The sequence below is a fragment of the Convolutriloba macropyga genome, chromosome 14 (genome assembly GCF_964194025.1).
Source record: "Convolutriloba macropyga chromosome 14, txConMacr16.3, whole genome shotgun sequence".
NCBI classification, from domain to species: domain Eukaryota; kingdom Metazoa; phylum Xenacoelomorpha; order Acoela; family Convolutidae; genus Convolutriloba; species Convolutriloba macropyga.
Window position 1 is genome coordinate 37,403,771 of NC_134481.1, and position 24,294 is coordinate 37,428,064.

At 38.1% G+C, this 24,294-nt stretch overlaps 1 protein-coding gene across 1 annotated transcript in view; it reads right to left on the reverse strand.

Moving 5' to 3' along the window:
- Positions 1–17,616, reverse strand: part of LOC142353575 (uncharacterized) — a 240,676-nt gene extending 223,060 nt beyond the window's left edge. Inside the window, exons 1-2 of the mRNA XM_075405854.1 lie at positions 17,359–17,616; positions 10,519–10,673 (exon numbers count right to left, since the gene is read on the reverse strand). The gene's annotated coding sequence lies outside the window, so the exon portion shown is untranslated. The remainder of the gene's footprint in view (positions 1–10,518; positions 10,674–17,358) is intronic.
- Positions 17,617–24,294: the final 6,678 nt, after the last annotated feature.

Here is a 24,294-nt window from a genome sequence, read left to right on the forward strand (position 1 = left end):
CGCGATTACCTACATTACTAAATGATAATTCACCTAATTGTAGTGAAGCATTTGCATTACAATTAACCCCTTCACCAATGAAAACACCATTCGCGCCGCAATTAACACTTCCTAAATCTAAGATTAATTCACAATTTAAACATCCATTTGCGTCGCAAATGCCACTCAAAGTTACCAAATTACAATTTGCACTAAATAATCGTAAAGTCAGTAATTCACATTCCATTAACAAATTCGCTGCAAAAGAGGTGCAAAAGTCAGACAGTAACGAATGTGAACGATCTGAACATTTATCCCCATTACAACCCATTAATGGTATAAAATCAGATAATCCACCTAATAACACTAAGCACAAATTCCTAAGTATAAATATCACTTGCACAAAAATCACTCGCTTTTTGCCCAAATTCAACCTACGAAACACTCCATAGTGAATAAACAAACTAATTCTTGCATATCAGATATTTCAATAAACAGCATAAATACAATGTCAAAGGCCAAAGCAACCCTTTCTAAGTCAACCCCTACGTTTTCGGACACGACTCCCTCTACGCCTGGAACAATTACAACATCACACACAGAAACCCCAACTGGCAGTGCAATAGAGGAGGCAGACGACATAATCTTTACTGAGACCCTCAATAAAGTATTTAGCAAAAATTTCTTGGCAATATTAACGGGAAAGGACGCAATACTCAAAGAAGTGAGGGACTGCGTGATGAGAGACGATCCGGATCGATTACAAGAGATAAGTCCTTATCTCTTCTCTTATTGGAGGCGCTTAAGCGTCAAACATTGGTGCGTCTGCTTGGACGAACGAATTGCCATACCCAAATCAATTAAGGACGCGGTGTTGGAAGACATCAACTCTACCCACCCAGGACGTTTTGCCATGCTCTCACTCGCCCAAAATATCTGGTGGCCTTATATCCACAGAGACATACTGGCAAAAGCCAGTGATTGCAAAGGTTGCACGGAAATTGGTAAGAACATTAAAACAGTGATTCCGCACCGCAAATGGACACCTCTACCTAAATGTAGTGAACCAAATGACGAAATACAGATAGATTTTGGTGGACCAATTTTAAATGAGAAAGGCATAGAACAATATTTTATTACAAGTATAGATAGATATTCCAAATACCCCACAGCAGAAATAGTAAATAAAGCATCAGGCCAAAAAGTAATCAAATTCTTAAATAATTATATATATCATCACGGAGTACCTAGAACTATTAGATTAGATCAAGCTAGATGTTTTACAGGAAAAAAGTTTAAAACATTCTGCACAGAAAATAATATTACACCTATATATGCACCAGCAAATGATCATAGAGCAATTGGACTTGTAGAACGTATTATTCAAACAATTAAACGACAATTATCTTGCATGAAATCACAATTAAATAATAAATTTAATTTAGAAAATTCACTTAAAGCAATAATACAACAATTAAGAATATCAAAACAAAAAACAATAAATACCACACCATTTGAGGCACACTTTGGTAGGAAATGCAACACACCTATATCAAACATCACAACTAAACCTAATAGTAAAAATCTCAATTATAATGCTATACTTAATTATTATTTAAGATACAATTCCGGGTCGCTCTTACTTGACAGAGGAGCAGTGGGCAGATACAGCCCTATGTTCGGACACTGAGATTGAACGTGTCATGTGTGCCGCGAGTGCTCTTGCAAGAGCTGAACAAGAGAAACGAAAAGATGGAGAAGAACGTTTTCTCAATTCAGAAGGCGTTAGTCGACCATTCCCCTGCTCGGAACGCAGTGTGCAGGTAAAGTTGGCTCGCAAATTGCACGAAAGTCAACGACAGAAGAAAAATTTAGATGGCCTTCATGAGGTTCTAGCACCACAAAGCACTGTGTGCAAAGTAAGCCCCACAACAAGCGTGATTAAAGAGGCACACAAGCAAGAAGTGAGGGTCAGAAATTCGGATATTGCTAAATTGGGAACTCGGGCAGAAAGAGATACGGATCTTGCACAATACATCGAGAGAAGACCAAAAAAGATCAATGAGCAGACCATCGAGCACAAAATCTACAAACACAAGCGTGATCTTTTTCGAAAAAACACAGGCGACAAAAAGATAAAACGCAATCGCAAACAATCGGATGATGTGAGTGTAGTTTCCTCGGGCAGGTCATGCATCTCTTCAGCTAGCAATATAGCCAGATCGTTAAAAATGAGAATTCCAAAAAGAAATCCTAAGCATGACGAGGCATTCCTCAATCGACCCGATTTAACACAGATCCTTCGATTTAGTCCCATCGCACCACAATTGACTACGTCCAATACAGCGGACCATCTGCGCCGCAAATGCCCTCATCAGTACAGCCAATACCGACATCCATTTTGCGAAAAACTAAGAAGCGACAGATTACGATTAGCGAAACATCAGATTCTGATATTTCTTCAGTTCGAAAAAGCAAGCGAAGTTAAAGAAGAAGACACCGAAATCACAAACCATTATTGAAAAGGTCAGAAACACAGAAGGCTATTCTGACAATGCAAATCAGGGTATTGGAGACGCAGGAAATTCAAACGAATGGGTTGAAGATACTCAAAATGAGCCAAGGGAGATGACAGTTCTCCAAGCTGAAAACGCAGGAAATAGTGATAGTGAATGAATTTGAATAAAACAAAAACTCCACAAAGCTTCTATATTTTACCTATTATGTAATATTTTATTACTTAGTAACCGGTGAATATTTAATAATTTTCTGATTTTAATTAGTAAGTTTATTTTCTCTCAAAGAGGGGGAAATGTCATACGGCAATGGATACTCTTCATATATCCATATCCGTATTTAGTTCATTTATTTGTTATAAGTTCCATTTGAAGGGCAAATGCCATTTCAGTTCAGTTATTGTCAACTTCCTCCCATTTTTAGCAGTATTGTCTGTTCATCCTGTCTGTGCAGGAAATTAACTTGGCGTGATAGCCGAGAGGTAAGGTGTGTGGTTCACACGCCAATGATTGAGAGTTCAATCCCCTGCCTCCGTGAAGCTGTCTCTGTGAGGATGAGCTCTTACTTAACCATAGCTTCAGGTTGACCATAGCCTGACCAATGTTGGCTGAAATGATGGTACCACGTGAAAGTTTCAGACGCAAAAAAAAGTGGCTGTAGTCACCAAAAAAGAGCAATGCTGCTCATGAAAAGATCAGTCTGAAATGTGGGGAATAATAAGAAAAAGGGCAGCTGAAAACAGGCTACTGTAGGCCTAATGCTGTTACACTGCGATTACGCAGAAACAACATTTATTAATTATTATTATTATGATATAAACAAAACTTAGAGTTGCTTCCGTTAATCATGATTAAAGCTTGAACAAACTTTCTTTCTTAAAATTGTAACTTTCATATTTCATTCTCCAACCTGTAACGCTAAAATTCAGTCTAATTCAATTCTTGCAAAACGCTACTCATTTAACCTCAGTACTGTGAACGTAGCCATTCGCACCGCGATTGACTAGTCTAGAAATTTTATAATAAACTTAATCAAATAGATTGCCATTTGCGACGCGATCTCCCATCTCAGTAAATAAAGTGTCATTCGCAACTCAATTGGATATACTCACTGTGTATGAGTATAACAACAGTGAAGAAAACTCTTGCTTTAGAATTCCCTAAACATTTTTTTTCGTTTTTTCAACGTTCTCTCGAAAAAAGACAATTTAGGAGGCACATGATCAAGATAGATAGAGAGACAGAGAGAGTTGGATAACAGACTAATGAGTTGTCTAATGGTTTTTTTAAACAGCTTTCAACCGAATTTGAGAATGCTTGGACAAATTGGTATGATTGTGCTGCTGGTTTTGGCCATGAGTGAAGCTGACATCATTGGTAGAGGCGGTCAGCAATGGGATAGTGTCAATGAGAGAGCCATCTACCCACGAGGGTATCAACAATTGGACACTATGAATGAGAGGGGGGGGGGGGGGGGGGTGCTGGGGGTGAGGCATGGGGGAGAGAGAACTGGAGAAGGGGCATGTCTGCATTGCACTCTCACTGTGGTGAAAATGAGAACTGCTATTTATTCGTCTGTGTTTCCCTCTAAATCACACAACTCACACACCCGCTGTATTATGTCAGCAAAAGAGATGTTCAAAATATGCCCTTGCTATTCCCTATAACAGACAACTTTACTATCTTAATTCAATAAAAATTTCTTCTTAATTAAGAAAATTCTGTTTACATTAAAAATTCTGAATTAAATAGAATTTTACCCAGATGAGTTTTGCTGCAGATATAAAGGATTGGTCAGACACGGACAAACAAAAACAAAATAGACACTCTAAGACTGTCGAAGTGTCTTGATGTAAGTCGGTGCTCCATTTTAGGCAGGTTTATACGTCAGCAAGTTCAAAGATGGACGTCGATGAGGAAAATTTTCTTAAGGATAGTTGGTAAATGTTAGAATATCGATCACACTATAGTCTTAAACTTAGTGAGAATTAGAAAGAAAGTTTGACTTACCAGATTAGAAAGACAAGCAATATGACTTCGATCAAAGAAATTATGTAATTGAATCGTCAAGAAATGGTGCTTAGAATCAATATTCGGTTCAAATTGGTGAATCTAGATAACTATTATTAGAGTTAGATTAATTGATGTAAAATCTTCCCAGCATGTATTAAATGATGATGATATCTCCGGAAGTGTGAATGAATTCTTAGAAAAGTGCAAATGCATTCCATTTATGGCTCCCTTTGCGACTGATTTGCAGAAGCAAACCATATTGGGTAACCCTTGCTACCCCCACTATAAATCACGGTGCTAAGATTAGTTTTGTATCTTGACTTTTTCAGACTGATAATGGGTATATATATATATATATATATATATATATATATATATATATATATATATATACAGCTGATTTTTGAGTCCTTTTTCATCCCCAAATTCAAATCACCATCTTGATCTAAAAATCAGATCTCTCCTGTAAATCTCTAAATTCTACTGTAAAATATCATTTTGTTATTCTCTCATTTTTGAGAAATTAATTCTTTTACTTAGTTAAAAACGCTTTTTATTCTGCTTGCGAAAGTCCATAACCCAACAGGTTATGGGCCCACCAAATTTCTAAGTCATAAAATTATTTCCAAAACAAAACTAATTCGTTGTTGACAGTCATAATCCTTTTCTGCTTAGTACCTTTTCTTTTCACAACTGTTTTGCCTGGTCAAACTCCAATGGATCAACAGACAGTGAAGCTGCTGACCTACACAGGAAAGGCACAGGACTTTCCAATCTAGAGCACAAGTTTTGTGGCGATGATGCAGACGAAGGGACTCATACAAATAACTACTGGGGACAGAGGAGCAACCCAATGAGCCTGCGCCACTGGCCAATGGGGCAACCAATGATGAGAAGAAGAACCACAAGGTGCTGAAGGATGCATATGAGAAGTAAGTTGCAGACATCAAGGAGAAACGGAACAATGTGTGGTGCCATCTGGCACTGACTCTAGATGCAACAAACCTCATGCTGATGATACATGACTGTGTGGGAGATGATGGCATTGGAGATGGAGCAAAGGCTTGGAAGCTTTTGCAAGATAGATTTCAGAGTGTGGAGACGCCGACAGTGGCACAGCTTGCTCGACTGCAGCTCGAGGATTCTGAGGATTTGGACAGCTTCTTCATCAGAGGACAGGAGTTGCTCACAAGGCTACAAGAAGCAGGGGAAGCAATCTCAGAGACCCTCTTCAACGCCTTGGTCCTCAATGGTCTGCCAATGAGGTATGAAAGTTTTGTTATACAGGAAAGCTTCAACCCGGCAACGAACTTCACAGAGTCGAGGAAAAGTCTGCAGAACTTTCATGAGAGCACGGTGCAGAGACACAAGGGACAAAGTGGTTCAGTGGCACTGGCAGTGAAGCGTGACTTCAAGAAGGGACCCAAGAAAGGAAACTGCTTTTTGTGTGGGATCCCTGAACACTTTGCCAAGGACTGCAGGAAGAAGGAGACAGCAAAATGCAGCAATTCTGGTGAGAAGGGTCACCTAAACAGGGCATGCAAGAGACAAAGAGATGGAGGCAAACATGAGTCAGTGCCAATGGGTCCAACATTGGCTACACCAGACGAGGAATGCTGGGCAGCTCTTACCCAGTGGAAGACAGCAGGCATGCTAGTGGACAGTGGTTGTACAGATCACATAGTGACGAACGTCGATGCGTTCCTGGACTTTGTGCCCATTCAATCAGTGGTCAGAAATCCCAACGGAGAGGCTTCCAGAGTGGTGGGCAGAGGCTGTGTGAGGATCAGCATACCCTCAAACAAAGGGGAATTCCAATGCGAACTCAAAAATGTTTTTGTGTGCCGGACTAATCTTCAAACCTCCTATCAGTCTCACGATGCACGGAAAGGGGACATAGCTTCACTTTCGAGAGAGGAAACAGCTGCATGAAACTCCAGAAGGGAACTCGGGTAAAACTAACGCAAGAAAAAAATTTGTTTTACTTACCCTGCAGCGTTCTATAATTCAAGATGAGTTCCAACAGCCTGAAACTTGACAGTGCAAGGAAGTGGCACAGACGATTGGGTCATTCGAATCAAGCGGATGTGGTCAGGAATGCACCAGAGACAGTGGGGGATCTCGATGATGTATGCAATTTGTGTGCATTGGCCAAGATCACAAAGACTCCAGTACCAAGAGTGGCAGAGACCCAAGCAGAAGAGAAGCTGGAGACGTGTTCACAGACGGGACCTTTCAGAGAAGAGTCACTGTCAGGGTTCCGGTTCTGCATAGTGTTTGCAGACCAGTACACGAAATTTGTGTTTGTGGAATTGCTTAAGGCAAAGAATGAAGCATTGGCCAGCCTGAAGAAATTTGTTCTCAGTGTGGAGACGCCCAAGAAGCTGAGGCAAGACGATGCGAAGGAGTTTCTCTCAGAGCAGTTCAAGACGTACTGCTTAGATGCAGGCATTCTACAAGAGAAGACCATACCAGAGACGCCAAAACAGAATGGGTTAGCTGAGAGGTGCAACAGGACACTGCTGGAGACGGCAAGATGTTTGCTCATTGACTCAGGACTTCCCAAGATGATGTGGGGAGCAGCAATTCTTCCCGCAGCAAGGATCAGAAACTTGGTTGTGAGACGAGGAGAAAAAAATGCCCAGCCGAGCTGATGAGAGGTATAAAACCTAAGCTTCCAAACAGTAAATTATCTATTTTTGGTTGCACAGTCTTCATGAGGAAGAGGGACAGAGAAGTTAGCAAACTTGAACCCAAGCCACTGGAAGCAAAGTTTGTGGGTTACACTGAAGGAGAAAACGGATACCTGGTGTACATACCCAACACACGCAAGGTGATGGCAGTTCGAGATGTGATCATCAAGGAGTCTGAAGTGGGCTCAATCCCTGACAACAAAGAAACAGCTGACCTACTAGATGATGGGTTGGAACTGGGAATCTGGCACCCAGATGATGGTCATCAAGACGATGACAACAGAGAACGACAGGACACATCTACTGCAATAAAGGAGGAGTGGCATGACGCAGGGAGCGTGAATACTCAAGAAACAACACTGAGACAAGAGGCCTCGGATGTTGGAGAAACAGCACTAGATGAAGGATCTACTGCAACAAGAGGGAGTCACAGAGACTCAGAGTCACTGGAAGACAGTGACACAGAAGACTTCTCACAGTTGGAGACAGTTGGCTTCAATGAAGATGCACTGGAACACGCGGACAGAGCAGAGCCCAGACGAGGGACACGAGCAAGGAATGTTCCGCAATTTTTTGGAGAAGTCAGGACCCATCTTGCTGTGACTGAGGGCGACTATGTGGAACCCAAAACAGTCTACAAAGCCAAGCAAGGTGACGATTGGGACCAGTGGCAACAGGCAATGAAGGACGAGGTCAAGGCACTCCAAGACAACGAGACTTGGAATGCCTTGGAACGAGACTTGGAACCCACAGACAGGGACGTCTTATCGGGCAAATGGGTCTACCAAGTGAAATTGGGACCCAGTGGTCAAGTGGACAAATACAAAGCGCGCTATGTGGCGAAAGGCTTCAAACAAGTGGAAGGACCGGACTACTTTGAGACTTTTGCGCCTACCTGCAAGCCAGAGACATTCAGGATTCTACTTCAGCAATCAGCGAAGCAGGGCCATGCGATGCACCAATTTGATGTCAAGACTGCTTTCCTGCACTCACCAATCGAGGAAGAAGTGTATCTGGAACAACCACAGGAGTTTGTAAAACGCGGATCAGATGGGGAGAAGTTAGTATGTCGACTAAATATATCAATTTATGGTTTGAAACAGGCTGCTAACAACTGGTACAACGAGCTGGCAAACTTCCTACTGATACAGGGTTTCACCAGAAGCAGGAACGATCACTGCTTGTTCGCAAGGTCAGAGGCAGAGGATCACACCTTCATCTTGGTCTGGGTTGACGAAGTCATAGTAGCCTCAAGAAGTATGACAGTGGTCTCTGATGTCAAGAAGGCACTAGAAGCAACCTCTCACATGGAAAACAGAGGGAGACTACACTGGTTTCTGGGTCTAAGAATCAGACGAAAAGAAGGCAAAGTCACAGTCGACCTAGAACGTTACAAAGAAACAATGCTTGAGCAGTTTCAAATGGATCAATGCAAACCCTCAAGAACTCCAGCTGATTTGACTTTGAAACTTCAGACAGCACGGAACGGAGACGAAGAAGTAGACCAGAGGATCTACAGAAGCTTGGTTGGATCACTTCTGTATCTGGCCAAACAGACGAGGCCAGACATCATGTTCACAGTCAACATTCTGTCCAGACACATGAATGCACCTACCAATCAACACTGGATTGCGGAAAACGACTTCTGCAATATCTTCAAGGTTCAAAAGGTTTAAAACTTACTTACACAAAAGAGGCTAGTTATGATTTAGTGGTGGAAAGTGATGCCGACTGGTCTGGGGACGTGAACGACAGAAAATCAACAACGGGCTATTACTTCAAGCTCAACGGACGTGGCGCAGCACTCAGCTGGGGTGTCAAGAAGCAGGCCACAGTTGCTCCTTCTTCATCAGAAGCAGAATATCAGGACATGGCAGCTGCTGTTCAGGAAGCACTCTACCTGAAACAACTTCTAGAGGATTTTAGCATCCAACAGAAACGTCCAATAGCAATTGGCGAAGACAACCAAAGTTGTATCAGACTCTGCCAAAACCCAGTCATGCACAAAAGGAGCAAGCACATTGAAACAAAGTTTCACTTCATCCGGGACAAGACGGAGGATGGGACTATTTCAATTCATTACGTCCCTAGAGACAAAATGGCAGCGGACATCTTCAAAAAGTTCTTACCCGTTTCGAAAGTGGAAACTTTCAGAGCAGTTTTGATGGGAACAGACTCTACGCAATCAGCTCAAGTCTGAGTGGGGGTGTTAGAATATTGATCACACTATTGTTTTAAACTTAGTGAGAATTAGAAAGAAAGTTTGACTTAACAGATTAGAAAGACAAGCAATATGACTTCGATCAAAGAAATTATATAAATGAACCGTCAAGAAATGGTGCTTAGAATCAAAATTCGGTTCAAATTGGTGAATCTAGATAATTATTATTAGAGTTAGATTAATTGATGTAAAATCTTCTCAGCATGTATTAAATGATGATGATATCTCCGGAAGTGTGAAGAATTCTTAGAAAAGTGCAAATGCTTTCGCTTTATGGTTCCTTTTGCGACTGATTTGCAGAAGCAAACCATATTGGGTAACCTTTGCTACCCCCACTATAAATCACGGTTCTAAGATTAGTTTTGTATCTTGACTTTTTCACACTGATAATGGGTATATATATATATATATATATATATATATATATATATATATATTATATATATATATATATATATATATATATATATATATATACATCTGATTTTTGAGTACTTTTTCATCCCCAAATTCAAATCACCATCTTGATCTAATAATCAGATCTCTCCTGTAAATCTCTAAATTCTACTGTAAAATATCATTTTGTTACTCTCTCATTTTTGAGAAATTAATTCTTTTACTTAGTTAAAAACGCTTTTTATTCCGCTTGCGAAAGTCCATAACACAACAGAAAAGGAAAAATGTAATGTAGAGCAATTGTAATTTGAAATCAATTGACTCCAATTATTTCAATACACAGATATAGCAACTTACGCCAACAATAGGTTTAGAATAACAAAAAAATTTTATGGAAATTGATCTAGAAAATGGTTTAAAACGCTATAATGATGTATGGTCTACACTTATGTTACGAACGATAAGCGTTAACTAATGTTTACAAGTAAAAAATTCCAAGCTAATTACTTACAAAATTTCACTGCGAAGCGTTGAATTAGAAATCTTCAACTCAAAGCCTTCAACGTAAAAAAATTTGTAAGAAATGTGGAGAATTTTCTAACTTGTCACCAATAGTTAAAGTTAATCTTTCATAATATTTTTGTTTGCAAGCGTAGACCATACATGAATATAGCATTTTCAAACATTAATCCTACCTAACTTTGCCATTTCTAATCGTAGATATCACGGCATTTTTATGCCTTCTTCCTGCAGCCTTTCAATGCTTAGACGTCTGTCTGTCTGTCGGACCCGAACCACTGACTTCCTGCATATTTCACATCAATTCCACCAATGTACCATCATAGCTTGGTTTGCCTACAAAAATTTTTGAAACTATCTTTGAGATTTGAAACCCAGCATCAAATAGGTTTCACACATTCAACTCTCCAAAATTTGAAAAAGTTTTTCAATTTTGTTCACGCTGCCGGGCCAACAATTAATCTAATCAAAAAAGCTCATATTTTAGGCACGAAAGAAGACAAAAAAAGCACAACTATCACAAAAAAAAACGCGCAAAGGAACGCCAAAATGATATATGATATAGGCATAAAAACACCAAATTAATGTAGGATCTAAGCTTTGAAACATAAAACACCAAAGATATGAACGATCCAATCAGATAAGGATAAAAATTGAGTTTGATCTGTTATCAACAGCAATAATTGTCATACATTGGCGCTATATATTTAACGCAAAAACGTCACATTCAGTGTAAACATAAAAACATTGATTCCGAACCATCGAATTTGGAACCAAAAAAGGCACGTGGAAGCAATGTTATAAAAGTAATCAATTTTTTTTAGAAACATAACAAAAGGACAGCCTACGGCAAGTCGATGCCCCCAACAGAGCCCCCAAAACCCCGAAGAAGCATCGACATTGTCATTATGGCGCAAGTGTGGGAGGGGCACGTGCCGATAGTAAAACGAGCTCTTCTTTCGAATCTGTGTTCTGCCAAGCTTCCTTGGGACAGGTTTTTCCTAAAACCAACCCAGCCTGGTTACGTTAGTTATGCCCCACAACTTTATCGACATCGATAATCTTTATACATTGGCGCTAAAAACTTACCACAAAAAATTCAGAATCAGTGTAAACATAAAAATGTTTGATTGAGAACAGAAGATTTTGCAATCAAAAAAGGCACGTGGGAACAAAGTAAAAAAAAATGTAATCTAATAAGGTTTTCTGAGAAACGTCACCAAAGGATATACTACGAAGAAAGGCAGGTCGAGGCCTCCAACCGAGCCCCCCGTAACCCCCAAGAGGCATCGACATGGTCACTAAATACGCTTATAAATGCGAAAAACATGTGTAATGTACGCTTAAAAAAACAATAAAAATATATTAGAACAAAGCTTGGAAACGCTAAATTAGTTAATATAAACTAAAAACTACTATGTGTTTCTTTTCAACGAGTTTAGTTTAACTCATAAATTCAGAACAATCATCATCAATCTTAGATAGTGTTGCGTTCTAAAACGCTTGCAGCTTGACCCGAGTGTTCAACAATTCATTAGTTGTTATGCGAGATACAGAGATACAACGGTTTTCTTGCTACATTCGTGAACTTGATAAAAAAACTGACTAATTTTTATTGCTGTTTGAATTGTTCCGCAAAAGCTGGTTTCCTTAATCCCCTTACGAGCGCCTAATATTCAACTTAAATGTTGCAACCCATAATTGTTGGTATGCAGCTTATAAAATATCACAAAATGCTAATTACAATTAAGAATCACGAGTGCTAACATTCTGCAATTTAAAAAAAAACAAAATCTAAATTATTCTGTGGTGTGACATCAAAAATTGCTCGTAAAATTGCAAGTAACTTAAATACTCTAATAGAGCTTGACCATGGCGTCCTAGTATCTCATCAAGAATAGTAAAGAAAATTAGAAGAACCTTTTCAATGGTTGAAATAACATAACAAAATAACAAACAAACAGAAATATGTACGGAGGCTGTACTTGATTATAAACTTGGTCAAAAAAGTACACAATGCTCATATCACCACATTTGGCAAAAAGGAAAGGTTTCAGCATTTGTTTCTTCTTTTTCAAAAAAGTCTTCAAACTGTTTTCAAAAATGTCTATTATTCAACTTATTTTGTTCTCTTTAAAATCCCAATTGTATTTTCCTCATTTAAAGTAAGGTAAAAAAATATTAATAACACATCAAATCTAATAGTAGTATGTAATATCTACGTAAAGAAAGGGGGAGGGTTATCAGTCGACTCTTAACCATAGGGTAATGGGTAGTGGCGTTAAATGGGAATAGGACAGGCGGATTAAAACTTTCCGCCGCTGTTTAATTCTCGTTCGTATCCAATCTTTCCCTTTCGATTTTGAGTCCTGCCGCCTTTGTATTCCTTTAACTTTGCTTTCTGTCTCGCCACTTGCTTTTGATTTCAAATCAATTCAGCAAAATAAATTAAAACCAAATTTCACACTACATGCAAAATCAATACTGGTTCAGTTTTAAGTGTCTCCCTCTTTGGGCAAGAAAAAGACGAAAATAACGATATCGCAACATTCAATACCCGAATCATCTATATTCTGAGTGGCGAAAAAACCGGGTCTGGTGGTTGCCAGCTGCTGGTATTTTGGTTGCCGGTAACTGGTGGAGTGGACTGATACATGAAAAATATTATCCCACTCTGGGCACGAGCTCATAAGTAAGTCGCTGTAATCGTCATAATCCCATTTCACTTCATCGTTATCCCAATCAATTTCATCAATAGCAAAGTCTGCTATTTCATAATGGTTGAATGGGAGGTTTTTTGCCATCGGGTGGGTCAAGCAGGGTTAGCTTTGAAAGAAGGTGAATTAAATAACACCAGCCCATGAAACTATCTTTGAGATTTGAAACCCAGCATCAAATAGGTTTCACACATTCAACCTCTCCAAAATTCAAAAAAGTTTTCAATATGTTCACGCTACCGGGCGAACAATTACTCTAATCAAAAAAATTCATGTTTTAGGCACGAAAGAAGACAAAAATACACAACTATCGCAAAAAAACGCGCAAAGAAACGCCAAAATGATATATGATATAGGCATAAAAACACCAAATTAATGTAGGATCTAAGCTTTGAAACATAAAACACCAAAGATATGAACGATCCACTCAGATAAGCATCAAAATTGAGTTTGATCTGATATCAAAAGCAATAATCGTCGTACAATGGCGCTATATATTTACCGCAAAAACGTCATATTCAGTGTAAACATAAAAACATTGATTCCGAACCCTCGAATTTGGAACCAAAAAAAGCACGTGGAAGCAATGTTATAAAAGTAATCAATTGTTTTGAGAAACATAACAAAAGGACAGCCTACGGCAAGTCGATGCCCCCAACAGAGCCCCCAAAACCCCGAAGAAGCATCGACATTGTCATTATGGCGCAAGTGTGGGAGGGGCACGTGCCGATAGTAAAACGAGCTCTTCTTTCGAATCTGTGTTCTGCCAAGCTTCCTTGGGACGTGTTCAACCCCATTGTCACTAAAAAATAATGTCTATTTATTGCGCGTCTTTTGACCCACTTCAAAAGGGACAACGAGACGAGGATCCACTAACCTCAAATCATTTTCTGATTGGTCAAGACTTCCCTAACATACCAGCCTGCGTATTTAACGAGAACTTTTTTTGAAGAGGAAAACTTGAACTCAGATCATTCAACGGTTGAAAGCAATATGGAAGAAGCTGTCCAAGAATACTTGCCTACTTTGAGCGCCCGAAGGAAATTGACCAATCCAGAATCAGGGCTTGAAGTCAACGACGTTGTTTTTGTACCGGAAGAGTGGGCTCCGAGAGGGATTTGGCCCTGAGGAAGAGTGACAAGGATATTCACTGGCTACGACCCATTTGCTCAATCTTGTGAAGTAAAAGCTAGGTCTTTTAACTCGTCCAGCTGTGAAATCAGCACATGTTTTCCCAAAAACAACCCAGCCTGGTTAGGTTAGTTATGCCCCACAACTTTATCGACATCGATAATCTTTATACATTGGCGCTAAAAAGTTACCACAAACAGTTCAGAATCAGTGTAAACATAAAAATGTTTGATTGAGAACAGAAGAATTTGCAATCAAAAAAGGCACGTGGGAACAATGTAAAAAAATGTAGTCGAATAAAGTTTTCTGAGAAACATCACCAAAGGAGATACTATGAGGAAAGGCAAGTCGAGGCCTCCAACCGAGCCCCCCGTAAACCCCATGAGGCATCGACCTGGTCACTAATTACGCTTATAAAGGCGAAAAAAAAATAAATAATGTACGCTGAAAAAAACAATAAAAATATATTTGAACAAAGCTTGGAAACGCTAAATTAGTAAAAATAAACCAAAAACTGCTATGTGTTTCTTTTCAACGAGTTTAGTTTAACTCATAAAATCAGAACAATCATCATCAATCTTAGATAGTGTTGCGTTCTAAAACGCTTGCAGCTCGACCCGATTATTCAACAATTCATTAGTTGTTATGCGAGATACAGAGATACAACGGTATTCTTGTTAAATTCGTGAAACGTTCTTCAAACTGTTTTCAAAAATGCCTATTATTCAACTTATTTTGTTCTCTTTAAAATCCCAATTGTATTTTCCTCATTTAAAGTACGGTAAAAAACTATTAATAACACATCAAATCTAATAGTAGTATGTAATATCTACGTAAAGAAAGGGGGAGGGTTATCATTCGAATCTTAACCATAGGGTAATGGGTAGTGGCGTTAAATGGCAATAGGATAGGCGGATTAAAACTTTCCGCCACTCTTTAATTCTCGTTCCTATTCAATCTTTCCCTTTCGATTTTGAGTCCTGCCGCCTTTGTATTCCTTTAACTTTGCTTTCTGTCTCGTCACTTGCTTTTGACTTCAAATCAGTCCAGCAAAAAAAATTTAAACCAAATTTCACACTACATGCAAAATTAATACTGGTTCAGTTTTATGTGTCTCCCTCTTTGGGCAAGGAAATTAAATTCAGCCCTCTAATATCGCCCTGCAGTCTAAGGGACTGTGACTCACTTTCACTTGCTTCCTCTGCAGCAAAATTAATGAACGGATTATTGGACGTCTAGTTCTTTTTCGAAACTGACACCGAAATTAATGATATCGCAACATTCAATACCCGAATCATCTATATTCTGAGTGGCGAAAAAACCGCGTCTGGTGTTTGCCAGCTGCTGGTATTTTGGTTGCAGGTATCTGGAGGAGAGGACTGATACACGAAAAATATTATCCCACTCTGGGCACGAGCTCATAAATAAGTCGCTGTAATCGTCATAATCCCATTTCACGTCGTCGTTATCCCAATCAATTTCATCAATAGCAAAGACGGCTATTTCATAATGGTTGAATGGGAGGTTTTTTGCCATCGGGTGGTATGTAGCGCTAGTTGTCAAAAGCTAACAGACAAATTATGTTTTGTAGTAACTGTCGACAGCCTTTGGTGTTCGGACACAACCCTGTTGTTCTCAATTGAGCGCAATTGGTTTCCAGTGTTCAGAGTTTTTAGGAAGCCGAAGTGACGAAGAGGCTCTTGTGCTGCCTTCGTCAAACTTTTTCCTGAAACCTTTCGACAACCAAAAAGAATGAAAAAAATGCGAAGCAACTGGTGCTGTTATGATTACTAATCCCTGTGTAAATATAAAACGATTTAACACCTTCCAGATGCATACGAATCCCTTAGTAATTTTTATACAACAACTGACAATTTTGTTTTTTTTTAGAGAATAATTTTACTTTTAGAGAAGAAAGACTACAGCTTTGCCTTCAAACAGATAAAGTCAGTAATAAAATCGACTGAGTTTTTGACTATTTAATTGTCATTTGGTTTTGTGTGCTGTATTGCTATGCCGTTTTTTCTGTCTCTGGCGGACTGACTTTAATTTTCAGTACCAGACAAACGAGCTATCGCATTAAGACCTGCTTTATTCGCAGCATTTTTGGCTTGTCTCATGGCTTTCGGATAGCGATTTCGAGGAAATTTTCTCTGTACATCTCCTGTAAAAAATTATCATATATATTGCTTACATCATTACTTTTCATGCAATTAATTACCTAAAAATAGCAAAAATAACTCAGAGAGGTCAGAACCAGTTGTTTCGGAGCAGCAGGACGGGGTTCAGACCTTTTTGGCAGAATCATAACATCGGAGACACAATTATTGCCAAAAATGTTAAATCTTAAAGCCCTCGTATTGTTCTGAGTGTTTACCGACGTAAATATGATCCAAGCTGTGACCGTTGGAGCCAAACTGAATGACAGGATTTTTCTCTCCACTTCGGCCAAAAATTCATTGTCTACATCAAAAAAATCTCGTTCCTCTACATCGCGTTTTTCTTTGAGTCAAGCGTTTTGTAAGCCTCTGACACCTAGAAAAAAAGGCGAGAACGTTTTCAAGGCAATTAAATTGTCCTATCCAATTCGACATCAAAAATCATATAAGGTGGCTCAAATCCCTTTTCATTTTGGTAGTTCGATTGTTGCTCTCTTTTATGGTTGTCTCAAGAGTTTTTTTTCAGATGCAGGACAATTTCTTCAAAGTCAAGACAGTTGACAGCCACTCTTTTATGAGATTCGCAGCATAAAACACAAAACTATTCAAAATCTACATTCTGAGTGATCAAAAAAATTAAGTTTCAGATTAATAACTAAATTTCTTCCAAAAAATAAACTTCACATTTAATCAAGATTATAAAATCAACTGACCAGAGCCAAGTTTAGAATCGAGTTAAAATGTCAAGTTCAGTCAAAGCTAAGAGTTAAGTCTCATTTTAAAGAGAATATGTCGGACTAATAACTATATTTTTTATCAAAATTATAGAGCTTTAAATTTGAGAATTTGAGTTAACATTGAAAAATCAACCAGCCGGTGACAAGATTCCGCAGAGGTGGCCGAAGAATCATTAGAGACCCGAGGTACTTTGCAGGCTGTCTCTTGACTCTTAGGACTCGGGAACTTCTCACGTGGAAGAAGTTTAGTATGATTCTCATAAGATAGAGCGTTAACCTCATCGTTGCTGGCAACAGGATCTCCGGATCTTTATTGGAAGCACGGCTGGGAATTCGTGCTCCTGTTGCAGCTAGCTCAGCGACCCAAGACCCTAGACTTTGCCTGAGCATCGCATAATGTTATGTTTCTCCATTCGGGTACAAAGTAACTTTTTCTTCGTCAAGGAGGCAAAGGCGATCAACCAATTTTTTGGGGCCCCATGTTGGATCGTTAGGTCTGATTATTCAAAGAAATTCTTTTTCACTTGACCATATAACAAGCCATCGATTTGGTAAAGGAAATTGAGACGTTTCAACTGAAAACAATGCTACTAAGAATTAATTGCAAGAGTCGCAAATATTTGATCAATGAAACGTGCCTTTGACTCAATTACTCTCGTCATGCAAATATGACTGTTACTTTTAAAGCTGAATAACCTGTGTGAATAGATCAGAACAGAGACGCAGAATATGAAAACTTATAAAAAGTCAATTATTGCATGCAAATAATGTCAGCAGTCCCAGCTATTCTAAAGTGAAATAATTGAAAACAAACCAACCGCATCAGCAAATTTTGTAATATAAAACTATTCGATGTGACCATTTAATTTTATAATCTGCAAAAATTTTAACAAAGCCCGCTGGACAACTTAGAGCTACAGATAGGAACTAAAAATCCAAGGCTCAAGATACAAATTTCTAGTCACAAACATAGCTCATTAAAAATCATTCGCAATAGGGCTTGGTCACCAGAGTTAACAAAAACGTTTGTGCTGAAGCTATCCTGATTCGTTGAGTCAACAACTTCGATTGAAGCTCTCCCCAACTCTTCCACTCGCCTATTTAAACCTGGAACCTACATTTTGAGCTTACTGACTTCGGATCTCAAATTTTCCTCATTCCGGTTGAAAATTTTTGTTCAGTGCTTTGTTGCCTTCCAGTCTCCTGCCAGTCTCACCGACAACAATTGTTGCTTGTTGCATCACACGATCTTATATTGAGAAACTTATACTTTCACAAAAAAAAATTGAGAATATAAAGATATTATAATTTTAATAAATGAAGTTGTATGATTTTCTCTATTCAAAACAAATCAATAAAAAATTCAAAACTTGCAAGGATCAAATTGTATTTTTGCTATAGGTTAACCGAAAAATAAAATAAATGGACAACTAGAAAAGAAAAGGCGAGAACGTTTTCAAGGCTATCAATCTGACTTATCCAAATCGACAACAAAAATCTTACAAAGTGACTCAAATCATTTTTCATTTTTGGTAGCTCGTTCGTTGTTCTCATTTATGGTTGTCTCTAGAGATTTTTTCAGATTCAGGACAGTTTCTTCGAAGTCAAGACAGTGGACAGCCCTTCTTTTTTGAGATTCGCAGCATAAAACACAAAACTCTTCAAAAACTACATTCTCAATGATCAAAAAAATTAAGTTTCAGATTAATAACTAACTTTCTTCCAAAAAATAAACTTCAAATTTAAGGAAGATTATAAAATCACCTGAACAGAGCCAAGTTTAGATTCAAGATAAAAGGTCAAGTTTAGTCAGAGCTAAGAATTGAGTCTCATTTTAGAGAGAAAGTGTCGGACTAATAACTATATTTTTTATCAAAATTATAGAACTTCAAATTTGAGAACTTGAGTCAACATTGAGAAATGAACCAGCCGAGGAACAAGGTTTCACATAGGTGGCCGACGAATCATTAGAGACCCGAGGTACATTGAAGGCTGTCTCATGACTATGAAGACTCGGGAACTTCTCACGCGGAAGAAATAGGGTTTGAGTCTCTTAAGCTAGAGCGTTAACATCATCGTTGCTGGCAACAGGATCACAGAATCTTTATTGGAAGCACACCTGGGCCTTCGTCCTCCTGTTGCAGCTAGATCAACGTCCAAGACCCCAGACTTTGCCTGAGCATCGCATAATGTTGTGGTTCTCAATTCGGGTACAAAGTAACTTTATCTTTGTCAAGGAGGCAGAGGCGATCAAGCAATTTTTTGGGGCCCCAAGTTGGATCGTTAGGTCTGATTATTCAATGATCATGTCCACTTGACGATATAACAAGCCATCGATTTGTTAATAGAACTTGAGACGTTTCAATTGAAAAAATGGCTATTATGAAATAGTTGCAAGGGACGCAAAAATTCGATCAATAAAACGTGCCTGTAACTCAATTACTCTCGTCATGCAAATGTGACTGTTACTTTTAAAGCTGAAAAACCTGTGTGAATAGATCAGCACAGAGACGCAATACATGAAAACTTATAAAACGTCAAGTATTGCATGCAAAAAATGTCAGCAGTCCCAGCTATTCTAAATTGAAATAATTGAAAACAAACCAAACGCAACACCAAATTTTGTAATATAAAACTGTCCGTTGTAACCATTGAGTTTTATAATCTGCAAAACTGATATCAAAGCCCGCTTGACAACTTAGAGCTACAGATACGAGCTAAAAATCCAAGTCTCAAGATACAAGTTTCTGGTCACAAACATAGCTCATTAAAAATCATTCGCGATATGCTCAAATCACCAGAATTAACAAAAAAGGTTGTGCTGAAACTATCCTCATTTGTTGAGTCAACAATTTCGATTGATGCACTCTCCAACTCTTCCTCCCGCCTATTTAAACCTCGAACCAGCATTTTAAGCTTACTGACTTCAGATCACAAATTTTCCTCATTCCGGTTTAAAATTTTTGTGCAGTGCATTGTTGCCTTCCAGTCTCCTAACAGTCTCACCGACAACAATTGTGGTTTGTTGCATCACAGGAACCTATATTGAGAAACTTATACTTACACAAAAAATATTGAGAAGATAAAGATATTATAATTTTAATAACCTAAGATGTATGATTTTCTCGCGCATTTGCGAATTTTGCGAATAACGAGTTTAAAAAAGGCCAGTTCAGACGTTCAAATTAAACCAAACCCAGCATGGAGCATCACCTGTGTAGGTAGAGTGTGGATCGAAAGAATTTTTCGCTCTGGCTTCCCTAGAAAAAAATAAGGCCTCAATACGGAAAGTTGCGACTTTCGCGATTTTCGAAGTTAAGAAGGAGGTCTTTTTTGGTTCAAGAAGTTTTTAAACGCAAACCGAAATGGGTTTGGAGTATCGCCTGTGCAGATAGAGTGTAGATCAAAAAAGTTAGGTTTTCATACAAAAATTTGCGATAGATAGAGTGTAGATCAAAAAAATTGTTGCTACAGCTTGCCCAGAAAATATGTTAGGTTTACATGCAAAATTTGCGATTTTTGCAAATAATGAATTTTAAAAACAGGTCTTTTCTGTCGGGTCAAGAAATTGTTCAAATTAAACCATACTTGGTATGGAGCATCCCCTGAGTAGATAAAGTGTAGATCAAAATGCATTTTCGCTATAGCTTGTCTAGAAAAAACTTAGGTTTCCATTCGGAGTTTCGCGAATAGCAATATTGAAAAAAAAATGTCCTTTTCATTGACTCGAGAAGTTTTTCGAACTAAACGAAACTCGTTGTGGAGTATCCCCTGTGTAGGTAGGTCTAGATCGAAAGAAATTTTTTATATAGCTTGCCAAGAAAAAAATTAGGTTATCATACGGAAATTTGCGATTTTCGCGATTTTGAAAAAAGTGTCCTTTTCATTGGCTCGAGAAGTTTTTCGAACTAAGCGAAACTCGGTATGGAGTATCCCCTGTGTAGGTAGGGTTTAGATCAAAAGAAATTTTTTATATAGCTTGCTAAGAAAAAAAGTTAGGTTTTCATACGAAAATTTGCGATTTTCGCAAATAACGAATTTCAAAAAGAGGGCTTTTTTGTCGGGTCAAGAATTTGTTCAAGTTAAACCAAACTCTGTATGGAGTATCCCCTGTGCAGAAAGAGTATAGATCAAAAGGGGTTTTTGCTATAGCTTGCCAAGAAAGAAAGTTAGGTTTTTATACGGAAATCTGCGTTTTTCGCGAATAACACGTTTGAAAAATAATGTTCTTTTAATTGGCTCAAGAAATTGTTCGAACCAAACGAAACTCGGTATGGAGTATCCCCTGTGTAGCTAGGGTGTAGATTAAAAGGGTTTTTGCTATAGCTGGCCTCGAAAAAAAGTTAGGTTTTCATACGAAAATTTGCTATTTTCGCGAATAACGAATTTGAAAAATAGGGCTTTTTCATTGGCTCAAGAAGTAGTTCAAATCAAACCCAACTCGCCAAGGAGTATCTCCTGTGAAGATAGAGTGTTGATCAAAAGAAACTGTTGCTGTAGCTTACCCAGAAAAAAGAAACGTTTTCATGCAAAAATTTGCGATTTTTGCGAATAATGATTTTTAAAAATAGGACTTTTGTTTCGGGTCGAGAATTTGTTCAAATTAAACCAAACTCGTTTGGAGTATCTCCTGTGCAGAAAGAGTATAGATCAAAGGGAACTTTTGCCATGGCTTGCCTACAAAATAGTTAGGTCTCAATACGGAAATTTGCGATTTTTTCGCGAATAACGAGTATAAAAAATATGAGTTTTTCATTGTTTCAATAAGTTGTTCAAATCAAACTAAACTAAGTTTGGAGTATCCTCTGTTCAGATAGAGTGTAGATCAAAAGAAACTTTTGCTATAGCTTGCCTAGAAAAAGTTAGGGGTACATACGGAAATTTGCGGTTTTCGCGAAAAAAAAGTTGAAATGTAGGACTTTCTTTTTGGTTCAAGAGGTTGTTCAAATTAAACCAAACTCGGTTTGGAGTATCTCCTGTACAGAAAGAGTATAGATCAAAGGGAATTTTTGCTTTGGCTTGCTTACAAAATAGTTAGGTCTCAATTCGGAAATTTGCGATTTTTTCGCGAATAACGAATAAAAAAATATGAATTTTTCATTGGTTCAAGAAGTTGCTCAAATCAAATTAAACTCGGTTTGGAGTATCCTCTGTGCAGATAGAGTGTAGATCAAAAGAAACTGTTGCCATAGCTTGCCCAGAAAAAAGTAAGGTTTACATGCAAAAATTTGCGAATTTTGCGAATAACGAATTTAAAAAATAGGTCTTTTTGTCGGGTCATGAAATAGTTCAAATTAAGTCAAATTTGGAATGAAGTATCCCCTGTGTAGATAGAGTGTAGATCAAAAATCATTGCTTGCCTAGAAAAAAAGATAGGTTTTCATTTGGAAATCTGCGTTTTTCGCGAATAACAAGTTTGAAAAATAATGTTCTTTTAATTGGCTCAAGAAATTGTTCAAACCAAACGAAACTCGGTATGGAGTATCCCCTGTGTAGCTAGGGTGTAGATTAAAAGGGGTTTTGCTAAAGCTTGCCTCGAAAAAAAAGTTAGGTTTTCATACGAAAATTTGCTATTTTCGCGAATAACGAATTTGAAAAATAGGGCTTTTTCATTGGCTCAAGAAGTTGTTCAAATAAAACCCAACTCGCCAAGGAGTATCTCCTGTGAAGATAGAGTGTTGATCAAAAGAAACTGTTGCTGTAGCTTACCCAGAAAAAAGTAAGGTTTTCACGCAAAAATTTGCGATTTTTGCGAATAATGATTTTTAAAAATAGGAGATTTTTGTCGGGTCGTGAAATTGTTCAAATTAAACCAAACTCGTTTGGAGTATCTCCTGTGCAGAAAGAGTATAGATCAAAGGGAACTTTTGCCATGGCTTGCCTACGAAATAGTTAGGTCTCAATACGGAAATTTGCGGTAAAAAAAACTTGAAAAATTTGAAACCGTAAAATGGTGTCAATTGGATTTTGCACTATAAAAGAGCACTAAAAAGTGGTTTTTTGCTTTTGCTGACTTCGCTTTTCTCACCTGTGAAGCATAGGGGTCGAGACAGTGAAAAAATTGGCTTCTTGAAACAACACTTGAAAAACTTTTGAAATCATAGTGGTCTGAAATGGAATTCAAAAAATTCAACCTTAAATTTGTAAGATCTAAGCCAAAATTCTACGCAAAATATGTAAGATAGGTGTTGAAAGCGTTGAATTTATGTAAGATCTACGCTAAATTCAACGCTAAATATGTGAGATCTACGCTAAAATTCAACGCTAAATATGTAAGATCTACGCCAAAATTCAACGCTAAATATGTAAGATCTACGCCAAACTGCAACGCAAAATATGTCAGATTGGCGTTGAATGCGTTGAATTTATGTAAGATCTACGCTAAATTCAACGCTAAATAAGTAAGATCTACACTAAATTTCAAAGCTAAATATGTAAGATCTACGCCAAAATTCAACGCAAAATTATGTAAGATTGGCGTTGAATGCGTTGAATTTATGTAAGATCTACGCTAAATTCAACGCTAAATATGTAAGATCTACGCTAAAATTCAACGCTAATTATGTAAGATCTACGCCAATTTTAATGCAAAATATGTAAGATTGGCGTTGAATGCGTTGAGTTTATGTAAGATCTACGCTAAATTCAGCGCTAAATACGTAAGATCTACGCTAAAATTCAACGCTAAATATGTAAGATCTACGCCAAAATTCAACGGAAAATTATGTAAGATTGGCGTTGAATGCGTTGAATTTATGTAAGATCTACGCTAAATTCAACGCTAAATATGTAAGATCTACGCTAAAATTCAACGCTAAATATGTAAGATCTACGCCAAATTTCAACGCAAAATATGTAAGATTGGCGTTGAATGCGTTGAATTTATGTAGGATCTACGCTAAATTCAACGCTAAATATGTAAGATCTACGCTAAAATTCAACGCTAAATATGTAAGATCTACGCCAAAATTCAACGCAAAATTATGTAAGATTGGCGTTGAATGCGTTGAATTTATGTAAGATCTACGCTCAAGCGTAGATCTTACATAAATTCAACGCATTCAACGCCAATCTTACATAATTTTGCGTTTTTTAGCGTTGACACCTCGGCCCGGGCCCGGGCCGATGAATTTGGCCAAAATTATGTAAGATCAGCGGCAACTAGCGTTGACAAGTCGGAAAATTCACCGAAATTTTCTTACATAATTTTGGG